This window comes from Myotis brandtii, unplaced genomic scaffold (genome assembly GCF_000412655.1).
Source record: "Myotis brandtii unplaced genomic scaffold, ASM41265v1 scaffold165, whole genome shotgun sequence".
Taxonomy (NCBI): domain Eukaryota; kingdom Metazoa; phylum Chordata; class Mammalia; order Chiroptera; family Vespertilionidae; genus Myotis; species Myotis brandtii.
Window position 1 is genome coordinate 7660202 of NW_005356042.1, and position 9411 is coordinate 7669612.

The following is a 9411-nucleotide window of genomic DNA, read 5'->3' on the forward strand; positions in this document are numbered from 1 at the left end:
CTGTGGGTCACGACCCCTTTGGGGGTCGAATGACCCTTTCACAGGGATTGCCTAAGACCATCGGAAAACACATATATAATTACATATTGTTTTTGTGATTAATCACTATGCTTTAATTATGTTCAGTTTGTAACAATGAAATTGGGGGTCACCACAACATGAGGAACTGTATTAAAGGGTCGCGGCATTAGGAAGGTTGAGAACCAGTTACAGTTACAGTGTAACTGAATCCCAAGCTGGAGACAATTTTCAGGCTCCCGGATACGGCCATGCCTGAAACTAAAGAAAATTCATAGACTTCCCAATGAAGCCAACCTGCATAGGCTGCTGCAGAGGAGGTGGTTAACGGGAAAGAACTGAAAGAACCGATGTGAGAGGTGAGAGAGAGGCCATGTTAACCTAATGCCATACTTCTGATTTGTTGGACTGGGTAGAGGGGGCAGTCCAGGAGGAGGTATCTAACTACACCCACAACCTCCCTGGCTGCTCTCAATGTGATGACAGAAACACAAGTTAAAAGAATGGCAGTGCTTGTCTGGAGGCACAGAGTTTATGTCTTGTCTTTCTCTTCATTTCCACCAACACACCTTGAGAACATCACAGCAGAGCTGAAGAACACGTCTCCACCAGCAGCGTAGTATGGTGACCCAGATCTCCTGGCTTCAGAGTTCAATGCTCCTAGGCTTGAATCCTGGCTTTGCCCGCTCAGCGAGTGATTTAATTTTTCTCAGTCTGTTTCTTCATCTGTAATCTTGTGATAGCAAGTCAAACCTCCAGCACAGCGGCGAGGTATACAGATTGAGACATCAAATGCAAAGCACGTTGCACGACGCCTGGTACATGGTAAGTGTTTCATAAGGAGTGAATGTGATGACGATCATTCTGGGACCTCCAAACAGACAAACAGTGTCTGACTAACTGGCCTGTGACATGGATTACTTCTTTCCAATTTAAGATGCTTTCTTTTAATGGAAGTTTAAAAAATAATAAAAGTGTAATTGCCATTTGATAGGTAATTACTATGCTGTGCGTGCTCTGCAATGAAAGTGATTTGCATATAAGATGATGTTGCTGCTGTTAGCACGATTGATATATTAGTTATACAATAATTTTGGATTTAACTTCGACGGAAGATTCTGAGGATAGTAGCCTTCCAAGAGAGGGAGAGGGGCACCCACCACCAGTCTTGGGCTACCCCCAATAGTACTATGATCTCAAACAAATTGGATGAAGGGCCAGAGGCAGGAGACTGAGGATCCATCTTACTTTTAAAAATCCAGTTTGTTTTAATTCTTTCCAATCATAAAGGCGATACAAGCTCAATATGGTAAAGCAAAGAAGAAAAAACTCATTTCTCTGCTGGGGTCCAGCCCCAGCAGGTCCAGGGATCCCCAAAGGTGTGGACGGAGTTGGCGAAGAAGGAATGACACGGAGACAGCCTTCAGTTGATCAGCAGCCTAGCCAGGATCTCTAGCCAGGATCTCCAGCCAAGTTCTGGTCAGTGTGATGACGATCATTCTGGGACCTCCAAACAGACAAACAGTGTCTGACTAACTGGCCTGTGACATGGATTACTTCTTTCCAATTTAAGATGCTTTCTTTTAATGGAAGTTTAAAAAATAATAAAAGTGTAATTGCCATTTGATAGGTAATTACTATGCTGTGCGTGCTCTGCAATGAAAGTGATTTGCATATAAGATGATGTTGCTGCTGTTAGCAGGATTGATATATTAGTTATACAATAATTTTGGATTTAACTTCGACGGAAGATTCTGAGGATAGTAGCCTTCCAAGAGAGGGAGAGGGGCACCCACCACCAGTCTTGGGCTACCCCCAATAGTACTATGATCTCAAACAAATTGGATGAAGGGCCAGAGGCAGGAGACTGAGGATCCACCTTACTTTTAAAAATCCAGTTTGTTTTAACTCTTTCCAATCATAAAGGTGATACAAGCTCAATATGGTAAGGCAAAGAAGAAAAAACTCATTTCTCTTCAACGACAAACACAAACACTGCTGGCTTTTTGGTGTATAATCTCCAAGGCTTTGTAGATAACTAAATCAATATATATATTGATTTCAGAGAGGAAGGGAGAAGGATAGAGCCAGAAACATCAATGATGAGAGAATCATTGATCACTGCCTCCTGCACACCCCACACTAGAGATTGAGCCCATAATCTGGGCATGTGCCCTGACCAGGAATTGAACCATAACCTTCTGGTTCATAGGCCGATGCTCAACCATTGAGCCACACTGGCTAGGCTATATTTTTTTTTTAACACAATGGTGAGAATTTAGTTCAATGATGCATATTAAACACGCAAGAAAGTACCTGGCACTTAGTTACTGCTCAGGAAATGAGAATGTTCGTTCTTAAGAATATTAATGGACATCTTCATGCCTAAGATCTCTACATTTCAAGTTATCACATTGTATTAGTCAGGGTTCTCCAGATAAACAGAACCAATAGGATATCAATAGATATAAATATACAATGATTTATTATAGGAAACTGGCTCATGTGATTATGGAGGCTGAGAAGTTCCACTATCTGCCACCTACAAGCTGGAGACCCAGGGGAGCTGACGGTGTAAGTTCCAATCCGAGAGCAGACCAATGTGGTGAATATATAGTCTGACCCCTGTGGAGGGAAAAGGCAAACTTATACCTGGAACATTGTCAATTCCAGCCAAGATGAATTGCTGAGCCTTCCAGGGTGGAAGGGGTATAAGGTAACCAACTGGCCACCAAGTGGTAGGTGGGTCTCCTTGGTGAATGGGCCATATTTGGAACTCAACATTGGCCCATGTCCCTGGCAGTGGCAGCAGCTAGATGAGCCTTGGCGAGCAGAGCCCATGCGCAGCCTCTGTCCCTGCTGCCATGACTACTCTGTTCACGTGCCCGTGTGCCAGCACTGGGGTGGCCAAGGACGACTGGCTGGCATCTACTGGCAACGTCATCCTGCTTACTCAGTTGCTCAATGCCTCTTGCATTGTGGATGCCCTTTAGAGAATATTACATGTGGTACAAGATCTACACACTCTGTGCCCACTGGTGTGCACCTACCCACATGCCTCCTCTCCAGTCCTGTTTGTCCCCGGTCGTCTTTTTCTTCCAAGTCTCTGACCAACCAGTCAAGCCAGTTGCCACTGCCCATGAATCTATACACGTTCTTATCTCAGCCTACTTTGCTTTCTCCATTAAAGTGGATGACCAGCTGCATCAGCCAAAGTCTGCCTCCTGGGAGGAGTTCCCCTGAACGATGTCTTTCAAAGTCTGGCTCATGTGCAGAGTCTTTGAGTCTGTTTTCTTGTGGATGCCCTGTTAGTCAGGGTTCTCTACAGAAACAGAACCAATAGGGTGTGTGTGTGTGTGTGTGTGTGTGTGTGTGTGTGTGTGTGTGAGAGAGAGAGAGAGAGAGATTTTAAGGAATTGGCTCATGTTATCATAAAGGCTGGCAAGCCCAAAATTTGAAGGTGGGTCAGCAGGCTGGAGATCCCAGGAAGAGCTGATGTGGTTCAAGTCTGAAGGCCATTTGTTGGTAACTTTCCTCTTACTCAGGGGAGTTTAGTATTTGTTCTGTTAAGGCTTTCACTGGTTTGGATGAGGCCCACACACATGTTAGAGGGCAATCTGCTTTACTCAAAAGCCACCCATTTAAATGTTCAACTCATCCAAAAAACACTTTCACAGAAACACCCCAGGTATCCTGGCTGTCACGGCTCAGTGGTTGAGCGCCGACCTAGGAACCAGGAGGTCCTGGTTCAATTCTCATCCAAAAAACACTTTCATAGAAACACCCCGGGTATCCTGGCTGGCACAGCTCAGTGGTTGAGCATTGACCTAGGAACCAGGAGGTCCTGGTTCAATTCCCTGTCAGGGCACATGCCCAGGTTGTGGGCTTGATCCCCAGTGTGGGATGTGCAGGAGGCAGCTGATCAATGATTCTCTCTCATCATTGATGTTTCTCTCTCTTTCTCCCTCTCCCTTCCTCTCTGAAATCAATTTGAGGCAGCTGATTGATGATTCTCTCTCATCATTGATGTTTCTATCTCTCCCTTTCTCTCCTCTCCCTTCCTCTCTGAAAATAAATTTAAAAAAAATTTTTTTTTTTAAAGAAACACCCAGAGTAATGTTTGACCAAATGTCTGGACACAGTGGCACATGAAATTAACCATCACAGATACATTAATCAAATCAAGATTCTTGATTTGCAAATTTGAAAACCAGACCTTAACACATAGTAACCACATCAAAGCCACAGTCCTCCATGGGGAATATATCCTAAAAAGTCAACTGACCCTCTTCTTTGATATCATCATGGCATCTTCCTTGTGGGCTATGGGACAATCACTGAATCTTTAGCTGTCAGAGTTGATGGGACATAAAATCTTTTAGCTTCCCATTTCCCAAATGGTATTGTGTCTCATACAGTCTCTGTAGTTATTAATAGAGGGAAAGGGAGAGAGGCCAGGGGCAAACAAGCTTGGGAAATATAAACTTAACCAAAGTTAGACAGGTATCTTTGATGGCACTTTGAGAGGTTATAATATACAAACGTGCACCCTCATGTAAACCTCCAGGGAGGAGGACATCGCCCCCAGGGTCCCCCAAACCTTTCCTGACCAGAACTCCTTTAGGTAGCTGCTTAGGAGACACAGGTTGTGCAGGTCACACTCTGAGGGACACCAATCATCTCTAACCATCTCATTCCACAGCTTAAGAAACAGATTTAAGGTGTGAGGTGCCTTGCCCAGGTAGCATGCAGCAGAAGCAAGGCTAAAATCCAAGTTCCTGGCCCACAGCCCATGCTCTTTCCACATCACAGAAACGTGATCTGGTCCCCATTCTGAAAACAGGAGAGACACCGAGTGAGGCCTTGGTCGAGACTATTAGTTATAAACATTGGACTGGAATCCAGGTCTCTTCATCTCATTCCGGAACCAAAATGGCCCACAGCTTTGGCGCACTTAGGAGTTCGGAACTGCGTGTAGGAACGACATATTTTTAGCACCTTCAGAGGACTAAAAGGGTGGGGCCGTGACTTCCAGGGAGGATGAGTCACTATTGTGGCTTGCCTGGTGAAATGATTGCATTGAGCAGAGCATGAAGTTGCCACGCCAGCGGACGCTGGAGACCATTCAAAGGGCTGGGTCACGCATCAGGGCTTCCTGCCCTGTCAACAGGAAGTCCACAACATGCTTCACTCTCTCTGGGAAGCAGCAGGTGTGTGGCCCCTGCAGAGATTTGCTCCAAGACCTTCTCTAGCCTTTTCAGGCTGGAAGCTTCAGCTCCCCCTGGACTGGGTTGTGCTTCGCCCGAGAGAAGCCTGTGGCTCAGGTTTTGGCCAGTGCAAACCCGGCACAGCTGTTAGCGGTTTGGCAGAGACTCCTAGCCCAGAAACGCCCGTGGATGGAGGAGGGAGACAGAACCCCCTAGTGAGCAGTAGTTCTCCATGGAGCATGCCTGAGACTCCCCAGGGGGGCTTGTGCAAACACACATTGCTGGGGGATGATTCAGCAGATCTGGGATGGGGCCTGCGAAACTGCATGTCTACCAAGTTCCCTGTGATGCTTAAGTGGCCAGTTCTGGAACCACCTTTTGAGGACCACTGCTCTAGAGCGCCCCTGGAGGACTCCCTGAGGTCTGCACACACAGAATTGCTCCCACAGTAGGCCCAAAAGGATTGCTGCCTTTTTTCTCACCCTTTTATCCCCAATTTTAATGTCAGGTGTTTGTTTTTTAATCCTCACCTGAGGATATTTTTCTATTGATTTTTAGAGATGGTGGAAGAGAAAGGGAAAGACAGAGAGAAATATTGATGTGAAACACATTGATTGGTTGCCTCCTGCATGCGCCCCGACCAGCGCCCAGGCCAGGGAGGAGCCTACAATTGAGGTACATGCTCTTGACCGGAATTGAACCCAGGACCCTTCGGTCTGCAGGCCGATGCTCTATCTACTGAGCCAAATTGGCTAGGGTGTCCCCAATTTTAGAACCCAAGTAGGGAGTTCCTGGCTCTCAACCTACCACATAGAACTCAGAGAATGGGGTGAATTATTGCTGTAATGTTTTAAACAGTTTTATTGAGATATAACATACAATTCACCCATTTAAAATGTACAATTCCATGATTTTTTGTACAATCACAGACATGTGCAACCATAACCACAGTCAAGTTTAGGACATTTTCATCATCACGAAGAGAAATCCCATACCTTTAGCTATTGCTCCACACCCTTTCCTATCCCTACCCCAGCCCTAAGCAGCCGCTAATCTACTTTGTGTTTCTATAAATTTGCCTATTCTGGCCATTGTGTATAAATAGAAGTATACAATATGTGGTCCTATGTGTCTGGCTTCTTTGATTTAGCATAAGGCTCATCCATGTTGTAGCCTGTGTCAGTGCCTCGTTCCTGTTTATGGCTGAGTAATATTCCACTGTATGGATGGACCACATTTTGTTCATTCATTCATCCATTGCTGGGCTTTTATTTTTGCAGTGAATAATGACTTGGCTATTTGTTAAGATTCCTGAACACACACAGAGTACATTTTCCTTATTTAATTTTTAGAAAAAGGACTTAGGCAGCTTTACTTCCTGTCTCCTGGAACATTCTCTCGGGTTGCCCTGAGCTGCCAGGTGAGAACTCCTCAGCCCTCCCTGAGACCGCCATGTGGGAAAGGCCAGGTGTCCAGTGGTCCCTGCTGAGGCAGCCCTCGCCCAAAGCAGACATTTGAGTGGAGCTGTACCCCAGAGCCTCCGGCTGCAGCAGTAGATCTCCTAGCTGGGTCCCACCTACCTAGTTCAATTGTTGTTTTAAGCCACCAAGTCCAGGTGTAGTTTGTAACGGGGGCAGCTGTGCGTTCCCCAGAGGAACTGACCAGGGAAGTCTCTGCCCCTGGCCAGCATCATCCAGCGCAGATGAAGGCGGAGGCCTCCTGACGAAAGTGTCTCCCTCCTTCTACCCTTCCCCCTCACCTCCCCTCTACACAGGAAAGCAGCAGATGACATGTTCCTTTGAAAAAGGGGATCAGGGCCTCCTCTGAGCTGTTCCCAGCTCTCATTTCTCACCACTTTCTCTCTGGCCCAGTGCCCTTTGTTCCCTCTCACCTGCCCTGCACACTCCCCTCACAGAAAAACATTTAAAGCTTTGTTGAGAGACAATTCCCATACATAACATGTATTCACCTAACGTGTACAGTTTGACAAGTTTTAGTCCATTCGTATCACCTGTCCCTACCTGCGCTGCCTGTGGTTCTGCTCTCCCCACCAGGAGTCGGCCTCGGGCAGGCCCCTTGCGGCCGTGTTCACCACCACATCCCCAGCATCTGCCGCTGCGCCTGCCGGGCACAGAGCAGACGCCCAGGGAATGTGTCACCTTCTTGAATATAAAGCCAGCAAGCTCAACGGAGAAGGTGATATGTGAGCTGGTCTTAATTCAAGGATACGGGCAGGTCCTTGAGACAAGGGCCCGGCCTCAGCCGATGTGTGTTGAGGACCTTGTCCGTGGGGGGCTCTGACCAGATGGGCTTTGGTCCTCTCTGCAGACCCAAGCCCCATGCAGGCCGACTGTCTTGTACCTGTTGCGTCTCTGCCATCTCTGAGTTAGGGGACAGCAATCTCAGCTGATGGTGGAGTGAAAGTTAAGGACTCCCCTGGTTAACACTTCAGCTCACATATTTGCATCCTGTGGGGACTTCAACTGGTGGTCACTTTCCAGTAGTCAACAGAGAGGGGTCTGAGCTGGCAGACCTGTCTCTGACCCAGGCCCACTGTCCTCTGATGCCAGCCACAGCCACAGTGGTGGCTCAGGGCAGGCTCGGCGACCCCGACAGCACCCTCCTCTCACACACCGTGCTTCCTGCTGCTCCAAGGCCTCTCAGACGCTGAACAGCTGTGTCCTCTCCGCCCACCAAGTCCAAGTGTAGTTTGTAACTGGGGCAGCTGTGGTGCGTTCCCTGGAGGAATTGACCAGGGAAGTCTCTGCCCCTGGCCAGCATCATCCAGACCCAGGTGAAGGCCCAGCCCTCCTGATGCCTCCTGACAAGAGTGTCTCCCTCCTTCTACCCTTTCCGCTCAACCTCTCTCCCCTTCCCTCCCCGGCAGGAGAGGGCATCCATGCTTCTGAGAGAGCCCTGCCCAAGGGCAGAGGCCAGTAAACGCTGCCTCTCTCCTTCCTCTGGCAGATGACACAGGAACACACCTGCTGCGCCAATGTGCTGACACTCCCCCAGCAAGAGATGCCATCTGGGTCCCCCATCCTGAATTTGGGGGGCCGTTGTGATGATGGCCTCAAGGAGCGAAATGCAGCAAAGCGACACTCCCGCGACTTCCCAGGCCAGGCAGCTGCTGCTAATCACACTTGGGACCCTCGCTCTGGGAGCAGAGCAGGAGCATAAGAAGTTTGGGTAAAGCGACCATGTGAGAGAGACCCAAGGGGCGGGGAAGGGAGAGAGAGAGTGAGGGAGAGAGAAAGGGATGCACAGGCCCCATCGTGCAGCGAGCCTCCAGGAGCCACCAGCTGAGTGGACATGATACCTGGGTGAGAGTTGCTTAGCTGACCCAGTGAACCCTCAGATGTGTCTGCAAAAATAATTTATTATGGTTTTAAGCCACTACTTAAAAGCATAATAACTTACTATTTGGCAATAGATAAAGCACCTTCTTTTTCTTTCCTTTTCTTTAAAAAAAAACCAAAAAAAACATTTTTATTGATTTCAGAGAGGAAGGAAGGAGAAAGAGAGAAACATCAATGAAGAGAGAGAATCATTGATTGGCTGCACACCCCTACTGGGGATTGAGCCCACAACCCAGGCATGTGGCCTGACCGGGAATCAAACTGCAACCTCCTGATTCATAGTCTACGTTACACACAACCAATGAGCCACACTGGCCGGGCTAAAGCACCTTCTTATCAGCTTTTCCTCCTTCCTTGTCTCCCTTGGGCTTCCTGGGGACCACCTTCCCAGAGAGACCACCTTCCCAGAGAGACCACCTGCCTTCAAGTCCTTGTCCAAGGATCTACACTCAGGAGAACCCGGACCGACTCCATCACTGACCAGCGGGGAGGGAAGGTCATCCAGCTGGGGTAAGGCCATCACCCTGAGCCCTGGATTCTTCCTTCCTCTCGAAATGTCTCATTTCTAACCTAAGATTCTTCTGAGATTAAAATAAAAGAATCCCAGTGACTTTAGCATCTGATGGCCAGGGTCCCATTTGGGGCAGCTCATTGGCTCAGAGGCAAATTCTTATCCAGTTTCCAGGTGTGGTGGGCATGGCAGGTCGCTCGCACCGTCCTCCCAATGCTGACTTGCTAAAGGGGCCCATCGTGACTGGGCTTGTCTGCTGGCCTTGCAAAACCACGCGGCAGAGGCACCATCTTGGGTCCAAGCGTTGGGGGGGGTG